This window comes from Coturnix japonica, chromosome 3 (genome assembly GCF_054131305.1).
Source record: "Coturnix japonica strain WE chromosome 3, WE-NBRP24, whole genome shotgun sequence".
Lineage (NCBI taxonomy): Eukaryota > Metazoa > Chordata > Aves > Galliformes > Phasianidae > Coturnix > Coturnix japonica.
In genome coordinates, this window is record NC_140665.1 from 2,301,986 (window position 1) to 2,319,820 (window position 17,835).

Consider the following 17,835-nt stretch of genomic DNA (forward strand, 5'->3'; position numbering starts at 1 on the left):
CCCGCTTTCCTTGGTTTTCTTCCGCTCTAACCCCGCTTTTCTTGGTTTTCCTCTTTTCTAACCTCGCTTTTCTTGGTTTTCCTCTGCTCTAACCCCGCTTTTCCTGGTTTTAGTCCACTCTAACCACGCTTTTCATAGTTTCATAGTTTCATAATTTCGTGCGGGTTGGAAGGGACTTTAGAGATCATCGAGTCCGGCCCCCGGGATTCGAGCCTCTGTGTAGCAGAGCGGCATTTCTATCACTTGCGCCACAGGGGGGATTCGAACTCCGGGCCCCAGTGTTGCATGGCGGCATCTTTAACCACTGCGCCACCGGGGCACACTTGGATTTCTGCTGCTCTAACCGCGCTTTTCTTTCTTTTCTTCCTCTCTAACTTCTTCTTATTGGTTTTCCTCCGCTCTAACCCCGATTATCTTGGTTTTCCTGCTCTCTAACCCCGCTTTTCTTGGTTTTCTTCCGTTCTAACTCTGCTTTTCTTGGTTTTCCTCCGCTCTAACCCCTCATTTCTTGGTTTTCATCCGCATGAACCTCTCTTTCCTTGGTTTTCCTCCGCTCTAACCCAGCTTTTCTTGGTTTTCCTCCGTTCTAACTCTCCTTCTCTTGGTTATCCTCCGCTCTAACCCCTCATTTCTTGGTTTTCATCCGCATGAACCTCTCTTTTCTTGGTTTTCCTCCACTCTAACCCAGCTTTTCTTGGTTTTCCTCCGCACTAACCCCGCTTTTCTTTGTTTTCCTCCGCTCTAACCCCGCTTTTCTTGGTTTTCCTGCGCTCTAACCCAGCTTTTCTTGGTTTTTCTCCACTCTAACCATGCTTTTCTTGGATTTCCGCTGCTCTAACTTCGCTTTCCTTGGTTTTCTTCCGCTCTAACCCCGCTTTTCTTGGTTTTCCTCCTTTCTAACCTCGCTTTTCTTGGTTTTCCTCTGCTCTAACCCCGCTTTTCCTGGTTTTAGTCCACTCTAACCACGCTTTTCATAGTTTCATAGTTTCATAATTTCGTGCGGGTTGGAAGGGACTTTAGAGATCATCGAGTCCGGCCCCCGGGATTCGAGTCTCTGTGTAGCAGAGCGGCACTTCTACCACTTGCGCCACACGGGGGATTCAAACTCCGGGCCCCAGTGTTGCATGGCGGCATCTTTAACCACTGCGCCACCGGGGCACACTTGGATTTCTGCTGCTCTAACCGCGCTTTTCTTTCTTTTCTTCCTCTCTAACTTCTTTTTATTGGTTTTCCTCCGCTCTAACCCCGATTATCTTGGTTTTCCTGCTCTCTAACCCCGCTTTTCTTGGTTTTCCTCCGTTCTAACTCTCCTTTTCTTGGTTTTCCTCCGCTCTAACCCCTCATTTCTTGGTTTTCATCCACATGAACCTCTCTTTTCTTGGTTTTTCTCCGCTCTAACCCAGCTTTTCTTGGTTTTCCTCCGCTCTAACCCCGCTTTTCTTGGTTTTCCGCCGCTCTAACCTTGATTATATTGGTTTTCCGCCGCTCTACCATCGCTTTTCTTGGTTTTCCTACACTCTATCCCCGGTTTTCTTGGTTTTCCTCCGCTCTAAGTTCACTTTTCTTGGTTTTCCTCCTCTCTAATCCCGCTTTTCTTGGTTTTCCTCCGCTCTAACCTCGCTTTTCTTGGTTTTCCTCTGCTCTAACCCCGCTTTTCCTGGTTTTAGTCCACTCTAACCACGCTTTTCATAGTTTCATAGTTTCATAATTTCGTGCGGGTTGGAAGGGACTTTAGAGATCATCGAGTCCGGCCCCCGGGATTCGAGCCTCTGTGTAGCAGAGCGGCATTTCTACCACTTGCGCCACAGGGGGGATTCGAACTCCGGGCCCCAGTGTTGCATGGCGGCATCTTTAACCACTGCGCCACCGGGGCACACTTGGATTTCTGCTGCTCTAACCGCGCTTTTCTTTCTTTTCTTCCTCTCTAACTTCTTTTTATTGGTTTTCCTCCGCTCTAACCCCGATTATCTTGGTTTTCCTGCTCTCTAACCCCGCTTTTCTTGGTTTTCCTCCGTTCTAACTCTCCTTTTCTTGGTTTCCCTCCGCTCTAACCCCTCATTTCTTGGTTTTCAACCGCATGAACCTCTCTTTTCTTGGTTTTCCTCCACTCTAACCCAGCTTTTCTTGGTTTTCCTCCGCACTAACCCCGCTTTTCTTTGTTTTACACCGCACTAACCCCGCTTTTCTTGGTTTTCCTGCGCTGTAACTTCGCTTTTCTTGGTTTTTCTCCGCTCTAACCCCGTTTCTCTTGGTTTTCTTCCGCTCTAACCTTGATTATCTTGGCTTTCCTCCATTCTAACCCCGCTTTTCTTGGTTTTCCTGCGCTGTAACTTCGCTTTTCTTGGTTTTTCTCCGCTCTAACCCCGTTTCTCTTGGTTTTCTTCCGCTCTAACCTTGATTATCTTGGCTTTCCTCCATTCTAACCCCGCTTTTCTAGGTTTTCCTCCGCTGTAACTTCGCTTTTCTTGGTTTTTCTTCGCTCTAACCCCGTTTCTCTTGGTTTTCCTCCGCTCTAACCTTGATTATCTTGGCTTTCCTCCGCTCTAACCCTGCTTTTCTTGGTTTTCCTCTGCTCTAACCCAGCTTTTCTTGGTTTTTCTCCACTCTAACCATGCTTTTCTTGGATTTGCTCCGCTCTAACTTCGCTTTGCTTGGTTTTCCTCCGCTCTAACCCCGATTATCTTGGTTTTTCTCCACCGTAACCCATCTTTTCTTGGTTTTTCTCCACTCTAACCATGCTTTTCTTGGATTTCTGCTGCTCTAACCGCGCTTTTCTTTGCTTTCTTCCTCTCTAACTTCTTTTTATTGGTTTTCCTTCGCTCTAACCCCGATTATCTTGGTTTTTCTCCGCTCTTACCCCACTTTTCTTGGTTTTCCTCCGCACTAACCCCGCTTTTCTTTGTTTTACACCGCACTAACCGCGCTTTTCTTGGTTTTCCTGCGCTGTAACTTCGCTTTTCTTGGTTTTTCTCCGCTCTAACCCCGTTTCTCTTGGTTTTCTTCCGCTCTAACCTTGATTATCTTGGCTTTCCTCCATTCTAACCCCGCTTTTCTTGGTTTTCCTGCGCTGTAACTTCGCTTTTCTTGGTTTTTCTCCGCTCTAACCCCGTTTCTCTTGGTTTTCTTCCGCTCTAACCTTGATTATCTTGGCTTTCCTCCATTCTAACCCCGCTTTTCTTGGTTTTCCTCCGCTGTAACTTCGCTTTTCTTGGTTTTTCTTCGCTCTAACCCCGTTTCTCTTGGTTTTCCTCCGCTCTAACCTTGATTATCTTGGCTTTCCTCCGCTCTAACCCCGCTTTTCTTGGTTTTCCTCCGCTCCAACCTCGCTATTCTGGGTTTTACTCCGCTCTAACCCCGCTTACCTTGGTTTTCTTCTGCTCTAACCCCGCTTTTCTTGGTTTTCCTCTTTTCTAACCTCGCTTTTCTTGGTTTTCCTCCGCTCTAACCTTGATTATCTTGGCTTTCCTCCGCTCTAACCCCGCTTTTCTTGGTTTTCCTCCGCTCCAACCTCGCTATTCTGGGTTTTACTCCGCTCTAACTTCGCTTTTCTTGGTTTTCCTCCGCTCTAACCCCGCTTTTCTTGGTTTTCCGCCGCTCTACCATCGCTTTTCTTGGTTTTCCTCCGCTCTAACCCCGCTTTTCTTGGTTTTCCTCCGCTCTAACCCCACTTTCCTTGGTTTTCTTCCGCTCTAACCCCGCTTTTCTTGGTTTTCCTCTTTTCTAACCTCGCTTTTCTTGGTTTTCCTCTGCTCTAACCCCGCTTTTCCTGGTTTTAGTCCACTCTAACCACGCTTTTCATAGTTTCATAGTTTCATAATTTCGTGCGGGTTGGAAGGGACTTTAGAGATCATCGAGTCCGGCCCCCGGGATTCGAGCCTCTGTGTAGCAGAGCGGCATTTCTATCACTTGCGCCACAGGGGGGATTCGAACTCCGGGCCCCAGTGTTGCATGGCGGCATCTTTAACCACTGCGCCACCGGGGCACACTTGGATTTCTGCTGCTCTAACCGCGCTTTTCTTTCTTTTCTTCCTCTCTAACTTCTTCTTATTGGTTTTCCTCCGCTCTAACCCCGATTATCTTGGTTTTCCTGCTCTCTAACCCCGCTTTTCTTGGTTTTCTTCCGTTCTAACTCTGCTTTTCTTGGTTTTCCTCCGCTCTAACCCCTCATTTCTTGGTTTTCATCCGCATGAACCTCTCTTTTCTTGGTTTTCCTCCGCTCTAACCCAGCTTTTCTTGGTTTTCCTCCGCACTAACCCCGCTTTTCTTTGTTTTCCTCCGCTCTAACCCCGCTTTTCTTGGTTTTCCTGCGCTCTAACCCAGCTTTTCTTGGTTTTTCTCCACTCTAACCATGCTTTTCTTGGATTTCCGCTGCTCTAACTTCGCTTTCCTTGGTTTTCTTCCGCTCTAACCCCGCTTTTCTTGGTTTTCCTCCTTTCTAACCTCGCTTTTCTTGGTTTTCCTCTGCTCTAACCCCGCTTTTCCTGGTTTTAGTCCACTCTAACCACGCTTTTCATAGTTTCATAGTTTCATAATTTCGTGCGGGTTGGAAGGGACTTTAGAGATCATCGAGTCCGGCCCCCGGGATTCGAGCCTCTGTGTAGCAGAGCGGCACTTCTACCACTTGCGCCACAGGGGGGATTCGAACTCCGGGCCCCAGTGTTGCATGGCGGCATCTTTAACCACTGCGCCACCGGGGCACACTTGGATTTCTGCTGCTCTAACCGCGCTTTTCTTTGTTTTCTTCCTCTCTAACTTCTTTTTATTGGTTTTCCTCCGCTCTAACCCCGATTATCTTGGTTTTCCTGCTCTCTAACCCCGCTTTTCTTGGTTTTCCTCCGTTCTAACTCTCCTTTTCTTGGTTTTCCTCCGCTCTAACCCCTCATTTCTTGGTTTTCATCCACATGAACCTCTCTTTTCTTGGTTTTCCTCCGCTCTAACCCAGCTTTTCTTGGTTTTCCTCCGCTCTAACCCCGCTTTTCTTGGTTTTCCGCCGCTCTAACCTTGATTATATTGGTTTTCCGCCGCTCTACCATCGCTTTTCTTGGTTTTCCTACACTCTATCCCCGGTTTTCTTGGTTTTCCTCCGCTCTAAGTTCACTTTTCTTGGTTTTCCTCCTCTCTAATCCCGCTTTTCTTGGTTTTCCTCCGCTCTAACCTCGCTTTTCTTGGTTTTCCTCTGCTCTAACCCCGCTTTTCCTGGTTTTAGTCCACTCTAACCACGCTTTTCATAGTTTCATAGTTTCATAATTTCGTGCGGGTTGGAAGGGACTTTAGAGATCATCGAGTCCGGCCCCCGGGATTCGAGCCTCTGTGTAGCAGAGCGGCATTTCTACCACTTGCGCCACAGGGGGGATTCGAACTCCGGGCCCCAGTGTTGCATGGCGGCATCTTTAACCACTGCGCCACCGGGGCACACTTGGATTTCTGCTGCTCTAACCGCGCTTTTCTTTGTTTTCTTCCTCTCTAACTTCTTTTTATTGGTTTTCCTCCGCTCTAACCCCGATTATCTTGGTTTTCCTGCTCTCTAACCCCGCTTTTCTTGGTTTTCCTCCGTTCTAACTCTCCTTTTCTTGGTTTTCCTCCGCTCTAACCCCTCATTTCTTGGTTTTCATCCGCATGAACCTCTCTTTTCTTGGTTTTCCTCCACTCTAACCCAGCTTTTCTTGGTTTTCCTCCGCACTAACCCCGCTTTTCTTTGTTTTACACCGCACTAACCCCGCTTTTCTTGGTTTTCCTGCGCTGTAACTTCGCTTTTCTTGGTTTTTCTCCGCTCTAACCCCGTTTCTCTTGGTTTTCTTCCGCTCTAACCTTGATTATCTTGGCTTTCCTCCATTCTAACCCCGCTTTTCTTGGTTTTCCTGCGCTGTAACTTCGCTTTTCTTGGTTTTTCTCCGCTCTAACCCCGTTTCTCTTGGTTTTCTTCCGCTCTAACCTTGATTATCTTGGCTTTCCTCCATTCTAACCCCGCTTTTCTAGGTTTTCCTCCGCTGTAACTTCGCTTTTCTTGGTTTTTCTTCGCTCTAACCCCGTTTCTCTTGGTTTTCCTCCGCTCTAACCTTGATTATCTTGGCTTTCCTCCGCTCAAACCCTGCTTTTCTTGGTTTTCCTCTGCTCTAACCCAGCTTTTCTTGGTTTTTCTCCACTCTAACCATTCTTTTCTTGGATTTGCTCCGCTCTAACTTCGCTTTGCTTGGTTTTCCTCCGCTCTAACCCCGATTATCTTGGTTTTTCTCCACCGTAACCCAGCTTTTCTTGGTTTTTCTCCACTCTAACCATGCTTTTCTTGGATTTCTGCTGCTCTAACCGCGCTTTTCTTTGCTTTCTTCCTCTCTAACTTCTTTTTATTGGTTTTCCTTCGCTCTAACCCCGATTATCTTGGTTTTTCTCCGCTCTTACCCCACTTTTCTTGGTTTTCCTCCGCACTAACCCCGCTTTTCTTTGTTTTACAACGGACTAACCCCGCTTTTCTTGGTTTTCCTCCGCTGTAACTTCGCTTTTCTTGGTTTTTCTCCGCTCTAACCCCGTTTCTCTTGGTTTTCTTTCGCTTCAACCTTGATTATCTTGGCTTTCCTCCACTCTAACCCCGCTTTTCTTGGTTTTCCTCCGCTGTAACTTCGCTTTTCTTGGTTTTTCTCCGCTCTAACCCCGTTTCTCTTGGTTTTCCTCCGCTCTAACCTTGATTATCTTGGCTTTCCTCCGCTCTAACCCCGCTTTTCATGGTTTTCCTCCGCTCCAACCTCGCTATTCTGGGTTTTACTCCGCTCTAACTTCGCTTTTCTTGGTTTTCCTCCGCTCTAACCCCGCTTTTCTTGGTTTTCCGCCGCTCTACCATCGCTTTTCTTGGTTTTCCTCCGCTCTAACCCCGCTTTTCTTGGTTTTCCTCCGCTCTAACCCCGCTTTCCTTGGTTTTCTTCCGCTCTAACCCCGCTTTTCTTGGTTTTCCTCTTTTCTAACCTCGCTTTTCTTGGTTTTCCTCTGCTCTAACCCCGCTTTTCCTGGTTTTAGTCCACTCTAACCACGCTTTTCATAGTTTCATAGTTTCATAATTTCGTGCGGGTTGGAAGGGACTTTAGAGATCATCGAGTCCGGCCCCCGGGATTCGAGCCTCTGTGTAGCAGAGCGGCATTTCTACCACTTGCGCCACAGGGGGGATTCGAACTCCGGGCCCCAGTGTTGCATGGCGGACTCTTTAACCACTGCGCCACCGGGGCACACTTGGATTTCTGCTGCTCTAACCGCGCTTTTCTTTCTTTTCTTCCTCTCTAACTTCTTCTTATTGGTTTTCCTCCGCTCTAACCCCGATTATCTTGGTTTTCCTGCTCTCTAACCCCGCTTTTCTTGGTTTTCTTCCGTTCTAACTCTGCTTTTCTTGGTTTTCCTCCGCTCTAACCCCTCATTTCTTGGTTTTCATCCGCATGAACCTCTCTTTTCTTGGTTTTCCTCCGCTCTAACCCAGCTTTTCTTGGTTTTCCTCCGTTCTAACTCTCCTTTTCTTGGTTATCCTCCGCTCTAACCCCTCATTTCTTGGTTTTCATCCGCATGAACCTCTCTTTTCTTGGTTTTCCTCCACTCTAACCCAGCTTTTCTTGGTTTTCCTCCGCACTAACCCCGCTTTTCTTTGTTTTCCTCCGCTCTAACCCCGCTTTTCTTGGTTTTCCTGCGCTCTAACCCAGCTTTTCTTGGTTTTTCTCCACTCTAACCATGCTTTTCTTGGATTTCCGCTGCTCTAACTTCGCTTTCCTTGGTTTTCTTCCGCTCTAACCCCGCTTTTCTTGGTTTTCCTCCTTTCTAACCTCGCTTTTTTTGGTTTTCCTCTGCTCTAACCCCGCTTTTCCTGGTTTTAGTCCACTCTAACCACGCTTTTCATAGTTTCATAGTTTCATAATTTCGTGCGGGTTGGAAGGGACTTTAGAGATCATCGAGTCCGGCCCCCGGGATTCGAGCCTCTGTGTAGCAGAGCGGCATTTCTACCACTTGCGCCACAGGGGGGATTCGAACTCCGGGCCCCAGTGTTGCATGGCGGCATCTTTAACCACTGCGCCACCGGGGCACACTTGGATTTCTGCTGCTCTAACCGTGCTTTTCTTTCTTTTCTTCCTCTCTAACTTCTTCTTATTGGTTTTCCTCCGCTCTAACCCCGATTATCTTGGTTTTCCTGCTCTCTAACCCCGCTTTTCTTGGTTTTCTTCCGTTCTAACTCTGCTTTTCTTGGTTTTCCTCCGCTCTAACCCCTCATTTCTTGGTTTTCATCCGCATGAACCTCTCTTTTCTTGGTTATCCTCCGCTCTAACCCAGCTTTTCTTGGTTTTCCTCCGTTCTTACTCTCCTTTTCTTGGTTTTCCTCCGCTCTAACCCCTCATTTCTTGGTTTTCATCCGCATGAACCTCTCTTTTCTTGGTTTTCCTCCACTCTAACCCAGCTTTTCTTGGTTTTCCTCCGCACTAACCCCGCTTTTCTTTGTTTTCCTCCGCTCTAACCCCGCTTTTCTTGGTTTTCCTGCGCTCTAACCCAGCTTTTCTTGGTTTTTCTCCACTCTAACCATCGCTTTTCTTGGTTTTCCTCCGCTCTAACCCCGCTTTTCTTGGTTTTCCTCCGCTCTAACCCCGCTTTCCTTGGTTTTCTTCCGCTCTAACCCCGCTTTTCTTGGTTTTCCTCTTTTCTAACCTCGCTTTTCTTGGTTTTCCTCTGCTCTAACCCCGCTTTTCCTGGTTTTAGTCCACTCTAACCACGCTTTTCATAGTTTCATAGTTTCATAATTTCGTGCGGGTTGGAAGGGACTTTAGAGATCATCGAGTCCGGCCCCCGGGATTCGAGCCTCTGTGTAGCAGAGCGGCATTTCTACCACTTGCGCCACAGGGGGGATTCGAACTCCGGGCCCCAGTGTTGCATGGCGGCATCTTTAACCACTGCGCCACCGGGGCACACTTGGATTTCTGCTGCTCTAACCGCGCTTTTCTTTCTTTTCTTCCTCTCTAACTTCTTCTTATTGGTTTTCCTCCGCTCTAACCCCGATTATCTTGGTTTTCCTGCTCTCTAACCCCGCTTTTCTTGGTTTTCTTCCGTTCTAACTCTGCTTTTCTTGGTTTTCCTCCGCTCTAACCCCTCATTTCTTGGTTTTCATCCGCATGAACATCTCTTTTCTTGGTTTTCCTCCACTCTAACCCAGCTTTTCTTGGTTTTCCTCCGCACTAACCCCGCTTTTCTTTGTTTTACACCGCACTAACCCCGCTTTTCTTGGTTTTCCTGCGCTGTAACTTCGCTTTTCTTGGTTTTTCTCCGCTCTAACCCCGTTTCTCTTGGTTTTCTTCCGCTCTAACCTTGATTATCTCGGCTTTCCTCCATTCTAACCCCGCTTTTCTTGGTTTTCCTCCGCTGTAACTTTGCTTTTCTTGGTTTTTCTCCGCTCTAACCCCGTTTCTCTTGGTTTTCCTCCGCTCTAACCTTGATTATCTTGGCTTTCCTCCGCTCTAACCCCGCTTTTCTTGGTTTTCCTCCACTCCAACCTCGCTATTCTGGGTTTTACTCCGCTCTAACTTCGCTTTTCTGGGTTTTCCTCCGCCCTAACCCCCTTTTCTTGGTTTTCCTCCGCTCTAACCCCGCTTTTCTTGGTTTTCCGCCGCTCTACCATCGCTTTTCTTGGTTTTCCTCCGCTCTAACCCCGCTTTTCTTGGTTTTCCTCCGCTCTAACCCAGCTTTTCTTGGTTTTTCTCCACTCTAACCATGCTTTTCTTGGATTTCCGCTGCTCTAACTTCGCTTTCCTTGGTTTTCTTCCGCTCTAACCCCGCTTTTCTTGGTTTTCCTCCTTTCTAACCTCGCTTTTCTTGGTTTTCCTCTGCTCTAACCCCGCTTTTCCTGGTTTTAGTCCACTCTAACCACGCTTTTCATAGTTTCATAGTTTCATAATTTCGTGCGGGTTGGAAGGGACTTTAGAGATCATCGAGTCCGGCCCCCGGGATTCGAGTCTCTGTGTAGCAGAGCGGCATTTCTACCACTTGCGCCACAGGGGGGATTCGAACTCCGGGCCGCAGTGTTGCATGGCGGCATCTTTAACCACTGCGCCACCGGGGCACACTTGGATTTCTGCTGCTCTAACCGCGCTTTTCTTTGTTTTCTTCCTCTCTAACTTCTTTTTATTGGTTTTCCTCCGCTCTAACCCCGATTATCTTGGTTTTCCTGCTCTCTAACCCCGCTTTTCTTGGTTTTCCTCCGTTCTAACTCTCCTTTTCTTGGTTTTCCTCGGCTCTAACCCCTCATTTCTTGGTTTTCATCCGCATGAACCTCTCTTTTCTTGGTTTTCCTCCACTCTAACCCAGCTTTTCTTGGTTTTCCTCCGAACTAACCCCGCTTTTCTTTGTTTTACACCGCACTAACCCCGCTTTTCTTGGTTTTCCTGCGCTGTAACTTCGCTTTTCTTGGCTTTTCTCCGCTCTAACCCCGTTTCTCTTGGTTTTCTTCCGCTCTAACCTTGATTATCTTGGCTTTCCTCCATTCTAACCCCGCTTTTCTTGGTTTTCCTGCGCTGTAACTTCGCTTTTCTTGGTTTTTCTCCGCTCTAACCCCGTTTCTCTTGGTTTTCTTCCGCTCTAACCTTGATTATCTTGGCTTTCCTCCATTCTAACCCCGCTTTTCTTGGTTTTCCTCCGCTGTAACTTCGCTTTTCTTGGTTTTTCTTCGCTCTAACCCCGTTTCTCTTGGTTTTCCTCCGCTCTAACCTTGATTATCTTGGCTTTCCTCCGCTCTAACCCCGCTTTTCTTGGTTTTCCTCCGCTCCAACCTCGCTATTCTGGGTTTTACTCCGCTCTAACTTCGCTTTTCTGGGTTTTCATCCGCCCTAACCCTATTTTCTTGGTTTTCCTCCGCTCTAACCCCGCTTTTCTTGGTTTTCTGCCGCTCTACCATCGCTTTTCTTGGTTTTCCTCCGCTCTAACCCCGCTTTTCTTGGTTTTCCTCCGCTCTAACCCCGCTTTCCTTGGTTTTCTTCCGCTCTAACCCCGCTTTTCTTGGTTTTCCTCTTTTCTAACCTCGCTTTTCTTGGTTTTCCTCTGCTCTAACCCCGCTTTTCCTGGTTTTAGTCCACTCTAACCACGCTTTTCATAGTTTCATAGTTTCATAATTTCGTGCGGGTTGGAAGGGACTTTAGAGATCTTCGAGTCCGGCCCCCGGGATTCGAGCCTCTGTGTAGCAGAGCGGCATTTCTACCACTTGCGCCACAGGGGGGATTCGAACTCCGGGCCCCAGTGTTGCATGGCGGCATCTTTAACCACTGCGCCACCGGGGCACACTTGGATTTCTGCTGCTCTAACCGCGCTTTTCTTTCTTTTCTTCCTCTCTAACTTCTTCTTATTGGTTTTCCTCCGCTCTAACCCCGATTATCTTGGTTTTCCTGCTCTCTAACCCCGCTTTTCTTGGTTTTCTTCCGTTCTAACTCTGCTTTTCTTGGTTTTCCTCCGCTCTAACCCCTCATTTCTTGGTTTTCATCCGCATGAACCTCTCTTTTCTTGGTTTTCCTCCGCTCTAACCCAGCTTTTCTTGGTTTTCCTCCGTTCTAACTCTCCTTTTCTTGGTTATCCTCCGCTCTAACCCCTCATTTCTTGGTTTTCATCCGCATGAACCTCTATTTTCTTGGTTTTCCTCCACTCTAACCCAGCTTTTCTTGGTTTTCCTCCGCACTAACCCCGCTTTTCTTTGTTTTCCTCCACTCTAACCACGCTTTTCTTGGTTTTCCTGCGCTCTAACCCAGCTTTTCTTGGTTTTTCTCCACTCTAACCATGCTTTTCTTGGATTTCCGCTGCTCTAACTTCGCTTTCCTTGGTTTTCTTCCGCTCTAACCCCGCTTTTTTTGGTTTTCCTCTTTTCTAACCTCGCTTTTCTTGGTTTTCCTCTGCTCTAACCCCGCTTTTCCTGGTTTTAGTCCACAATAACCACGCTTTTCATAGTTTCATAGTTTCATAATTTCGTGCGGGTTGGAAGGGACTTTAGAGATCATCGAGTCCGGCCCCCGGGATTCGAGCCTCTGTGTAGCAGAGCGGCACTTCTACCACTTGCGCCACAGGGGGGATTCGAACTCCGGGCCCCAGTGTTGCATGGCGGCATCTTTAACCACTGCGCCACCGGGGCACACTTGGATTTCTGCTGCTCTAACCGCGCTTTTCTTTGTTTTCTTCCTCTCTAACTTCTTTTTATTGGTTTTCCTCCGCTCTAACCCCGATTATCTTGGTTTTCCTGCTCTCTAACCCCGCTTTTCTTGGTTTTCCTCCGTTCTAACTCTCCTTTTCTTGGTTTTCCTCAGCTCTAACCCCTCATTTCTTGGTTTTCATCCGCATGAACCTCTCTTTTCTTGGTTTTCCTCCACTCTAACCCAGCTTTTCTTGGTTTGCCTCCGCACTAACCCCGCTTTTCTTTGTTTTACACCGCACTAACCCCGCTTTTCTGGGTTTTCCTGCGCTGTAACTTCGCTTTTCTTGGTTTTTCTCCGCTCTAACCCCGTTTCTCTTGGTTTTCTTCCGCTCTAACCTTGATTATCTTGGCTTTCCTCCATTCTAACCCCGCTTTTCTTGGTTTTCCTGCGCTGTAACTTCGCTTTTCTTGGTTTTTCTCCGCTCTAACCCCGATTCTCTTGGTTTTCTTCCGCTCTAACCTTGATTATCTTGGCTTTCCTCCATTCTAACCCCGCTTTTCTTGGTTTTCCTCCTTTCTAACCTCGCTTTTCTTGGTTTTCCTCTGCTCTAACCCCGCTTTTCCTGGTTTTAGTCCACTCTAACCACGCTTTTCATATTTTCATAGTTTCATAATTTCGTGCGGGTTGGAAGGGACTTTAGAGATCTTCGAGTCCGGCCCCCTGGATTCGAGCCTCTGTGTAGCAGAGCGGCATTTCTACCACTTGCGCCACAGGGGGGATTCGAACTCCGGGCCCCAGTGTTGCATGGCGGCATCTTTAACCACTGCGCCACCGGGGCACACTTGGATTTCTGCTGCTCTAACCGCGCTTTTCTTTGTTTTCTTCCTCTCTAACTTCTTTTTATTGGTTTTCCTCCGCTCTAACCCCGATTATCTTGGTTTTCCTGCTCTCTAACCCCGCTTTTCTTGGTTTTCTTCCGTTCTAACTCTGCTTTTCTTGGTTTTCCTCCGCTCTAACCCCTCATTTCTTGGTTTTCATCCGCATGAACCTCTCTTTTCTTGGTTTTCCTCCGCTCTAACCCAGCTTTTCTTGGTTTTTCTCCACTCTAACCATGCTTTTCTTGGATTTGCTCCGCTCTAACTTCGCTTTGCTTGGTTTTCCTTTGCTCTAACCCCGATTATCTTGGTTTTTCTCCACCGTAACCCAGCTTTTCTTGGTTTTTCTCCACTCTAACCATGCTTTTCTTGGATTTCTGCTGCTCTAACCGCGCTTTTCTTTGCTTTCTTCCTCTCTAACTTCTTTTTATTGGTTTTCCTTCGCTCTAACCCCGATTATCTTGGTTTTTCTCCGCTCTTACCCCACTTTTCTTGGTTTTCCTCCGCACTAACCCCGCTTTTCTTTGTTTTACAACGGACTAACCCCGCTTTTCTTGGTTTTCCTCCGCTGTAACTTCGCTTTTCTTGGTTTTTCTCCGCTCTAACCCCGTTTCTCTTGGTTTTCTTTCGCTTCAACCTTGATTATCTTGGCTTTCCTCCACTCTAACCCCGCTTTTCTTGGTTTTCCTCCGCTGTAACTTCGCTTTTCTTGGTTTTTCTCCGCTCTAACCCCGTTTCTCTTGGTTTTCCTCCGCTCTAACCTTGATTATCTTGGCTTTCCTCCGCTCTAACCCCGCTTTTCTTGGTTTTCCTCCACTCCAACCTCGCTATTCTGGGTTTTACTCCGCTCTAACTTCGCTTTTCTTGGTTTTCCTCCGCTCTAACCCCGCTTTTCTTGGTTTTCCGCCGCTCTACCATCGCTTTTCTTGGTTTTCCTCCGCTCTAACCCCGCTTTTCTTGGTTTTCCTCTGCTCTAACCCCGGTTTCCTTGGTTTTCTTCCGCTCTAACCCCGCTTTTCTTGGTTTTCCTCTTTTCTAACCTCGCTTTTCTTGGTTTTCCTCTGCTCTAACCCCGCTTTTCCTGGTTTTAGTCCACTCTAACCACGCTTTTCATAGTTTCATAGTTTCATAATTTCGTGCGGGTTGGAAGGGACTTTAGAGATCATCGAGTCCGGCCCCCGGGATTCGAGCCTCTGTGTAGCAGAGCGGCATTTCTACCACTTGCGCCACAGGGGGGATTCGAACTCCGGGCCCCAGTGTTGCATGGCGGCATCTTTAACCACTGCGCCACCGGGGCACACTTGGATTTCTGCTGCTCTAACCGTGCTTTTCTTTCTTTTCTTCCTCTCTAACTTCTTCTTATTGGTTTTCCTCCGCTCTAACCCCGATTATCTTGGTTTTCCTGCTCTCTAACCCCGCTTTTCTTGGTTTTCTTCCGTTCTAACTCTGCTTTTCTTGGTTTTCCTCCGCTCTAACCCCTCATTTCTTGGTTTTCATCCGCATGAACCTCTCTTTTCTTGGTTATCCTCCGCTCTAACCCAGCTTTTCTTGGTTTTCCTCCGTTCTTACTCTCCTTTTCTTGGTTTTCCTCCGCTCTAACCCCTCATTTCTTGGTTTTCATCCGCATGAACCTCTCTTTTCTTGGTTTTCCTCCACTCTAACCCAGCTTTTCTTGGTTTTCCTCCGCACTAACCCCGCTTTTCTTTGTTTTCCTCCGCTCTAACCCCGCTTTTCTTGGTTTTCCTGCGCTCTAACACAGCTTTTCTTGGTTTTTCTCCACTCTAACCATCGCTTTTCTTGGTTTTCCTCCGCTCTAACCCCGCTTTTCTTGGTTTTCCTCCGCTCTAACCCCGCTTTCCTTGGTTTTCTTCCGCTCTAACCCCGCTTTTCTTGGTTTTCCTCTTTTCTAACCTCGCTTTTCTTGGTTTTCCTCTGCTCTAACCCCGCTTTTCCTGGTTTTAGTCCACTCTAACCACGCTTTTCATAGTTTCATAGTTTCATAATTTCGTGCGGGTTGGAAGGGACTTTAGAGATCATCGAGTCCGGCCCCCGGGATTCGAGCCTCTGTGTAGCAGAGCGGCATTTCTACCACTTGCGCCACAGGGGGGATTCGAACTCCGGGCCCCAGTGTTGCATGGCGGCATCTTTAACCACTGCGCCACCGGGGCACACTTGGATTTCTGCTGCTCTAACCGCGCTTTTCTTTCTTTTCTTCCTCTCTAACTTCTTCTTATTGGTTTTCCTCCGCTCTAACCCCGATTATCTTGGTTTTCCTGCTCTCTAACCCCGCTTTTCTTGGTTTTCTTCCGTTCTAACTCTGCTTTTCTTGGTTTTCCTCCGCTCTAACCCCTCATTTCTTGGTTTTCATCCGCATGAACATCTCTTTTCTTGGTTTTCCTCCACTCTAACCCAGCTTTTCTTGGTTTTCCTCCGCACTAACCCCGCTTTTCTTTGTTTTACACCGCACTAACCCCGCTTTTCTTGGTTTTCCTGCGCTGTAACTTCGCTTTTCTTGGTTTTTCTCCGCTCTAACCCCGTTTCTCTTGGTTTTCTTCCGCTCTAACCTTGATTATCTCGGCTTTCCTCCATTCTAACCCCGCTTTTCTTGGTTTTCCTCCGCTGTAACTTTGCTTTTCTTGGTTTTTCTCCGCTCTAACCCCGTTTCTCTTGGTTTTCCTCCGCTCTAACCTTGATTATCTTGGCTTTCCTCCGCTCTAACCCCGCTTTTCTTGGTTTTCCTCCGCTCCAACCTCGCTATTCTGGGTTTTACTCCGCTCTAACTTCGCTTTTCTGGGTTTTCCTCCGCCCTAACCCCCTTTTCTTGGTTTTCCTCCGCTCTAACCCCGCTTTTCTTGGTTTTCCGCCGCTCTACCATCGCTTTTCTTGGTTTTCCTCCGCTCTAACCCCGATTTTCTTGGTTTTCCTCCGCTCTAACCCAGCTTTTCTTGGTTTTTCTCCACTCTAACCATGCTTTTCTTGGATTTCCGCTGCTCTAACTTCGCTTTCCTTGGTTTTCTTCCGCTCTAACCCCGCTTTTCTTGGTTTTCCTCCTTTCTAACCTCGCTTTTCTTGGTTTTCCTCTGCTCTAACCCCGCTTTTCCTGGTTTTAGTCCACTCTAACCACGCTTTTCATAGTTTCATAGTTTCATAATTTCGTGCGGGTTGGAAGGGACTTTAGAGATCATCGAGTCCGGCCCCCGGGATTCGAGTCTCTGTGTAGCAGAGCGGCATTTCTACCACTTGCGCCACAGGGGGGATTCGAACTCCGGGCCGCAGTGTTGCATGGCGGCATCTTTAACCACTGCGCCACCGGGGCACACTTGGATTTCTGCTGCTCTAACCGCGCTTTTCTTTGTTTTCTTCCTCTCTAACTTCTTTTTATTGGTTTTCCTCCGCTCTAACCCCGATTATCTTGGTTTTCCTGCTCTCTAACCCCGCTTTTCTTGGTTTTCCTCCGTTCTAACTCTCCTTTTCTTGGTTTTCCTCGGCTCTAACCCCTCATTTCTTGGTTTTCATCCGCATGAACCTCTCTTTTCTTGGTTTTCCTCCACTCTAACCCAGCTTTTCTTGGTTTTCCTCCGCACTAACCCCGCTTTTCTTTGTTTTACACCGCACTAACCCCGCTTTTCTTGGTTTTCCTGCGCTGTAACTTCGCTTTTCTTGGCTTTTCTCCGCTCTAACCCCGTTTCTCTTGGTTTTCTTCCGCTCTAACCTTGATTATCTTGGCTTTCCTCCATTCTAACCCCGCTTTTCTTGGTTTTCCTGCGCTGTAACTTCGCTTTTCTTGGTTTTTCTCCGCTCTAACCCCGTTTCTCTTGGTTTTTTTCCGCTCTAACCTTGATTATCTTGGCTTTCCTCCATTCTAACCCCGCTTTTCTTGGTTTTCCTCCGCTGTAACTTCGCTTTTCTTGGTTTTTCTTCGCTCTAACCCCGTTTCTCTTGGTTTTCCTCCGCTCTAACCTTGATTATCTTGGCTTTCCTCCGCTCTAACCCCGCTTTTCTTGGTTTTCCTCCGCTCCAACCTCGCTATTCTGGGTTTTACTCCGCTCTAACTTCGCTTTTCTGGGTTTTCATCCGCCCTAACCCTATTTTCTTGGTTTTCCTCTGCTCTAACCCCGCTTTTCTTGGTTTTCTGCCGCTCTACCATCGCTTTTCTTGGTTTTCCTCCGCTCTAACCCCGCTTTTCTTGGTTTTCCTCCGCTCTAACCCCGCTTTCCTTGGTTTTCTTCCGCTCTAACCCCGCTTTTCTTGGTTTTCCTCTTTTCTAACCTCGCTTTTCTTGGTTTTCCTCTGCTCTAACCCCGCTTTTCCTGGTTTTAGTCCACTCTAACCACGCTTTTCATAGTTTCATAGTTTCATAATTTCGTGCGGGTTGGAAGGGACTTTAGAGATCTTCGAGTCCGGCCCCCGGGATTCGAGCCTCTGTGTAGCAGAGCGGCATTTCTACCACTTGCGCCACAGGGGGGATTCGAACTCCGGGCCCCAGTGTTGCATGGCGGCATCTTTAACCACTGCGCCACCGGGGCACACTTGGATTTCTGCTGCTCTAACCGCGCTTTTCTTTCTTTTCTTCCTCTCTAACTTCTTCTTATTGGTTTTCCTCCGCTCTAACCCCGATTATCTTGGTTTTCCTGCTCTCTAACCCCGCTTTTCTTGGTTTTCTTCCGTTCTAACTCTGCTTTTCTTGGTTTTCCTCCGCTCTAACCCCTCATTTCTTGGTTTTCATCCGCATGAACCTCTCTTTTCTTGGTTTTCCTCCGCTCTAACCCAGCTTTTCTTGGTTTTCCTCCGTTCTAACTCTCCTTTTCTTGGTTATCCTCCGCTCTAACCCCTCATTTCTT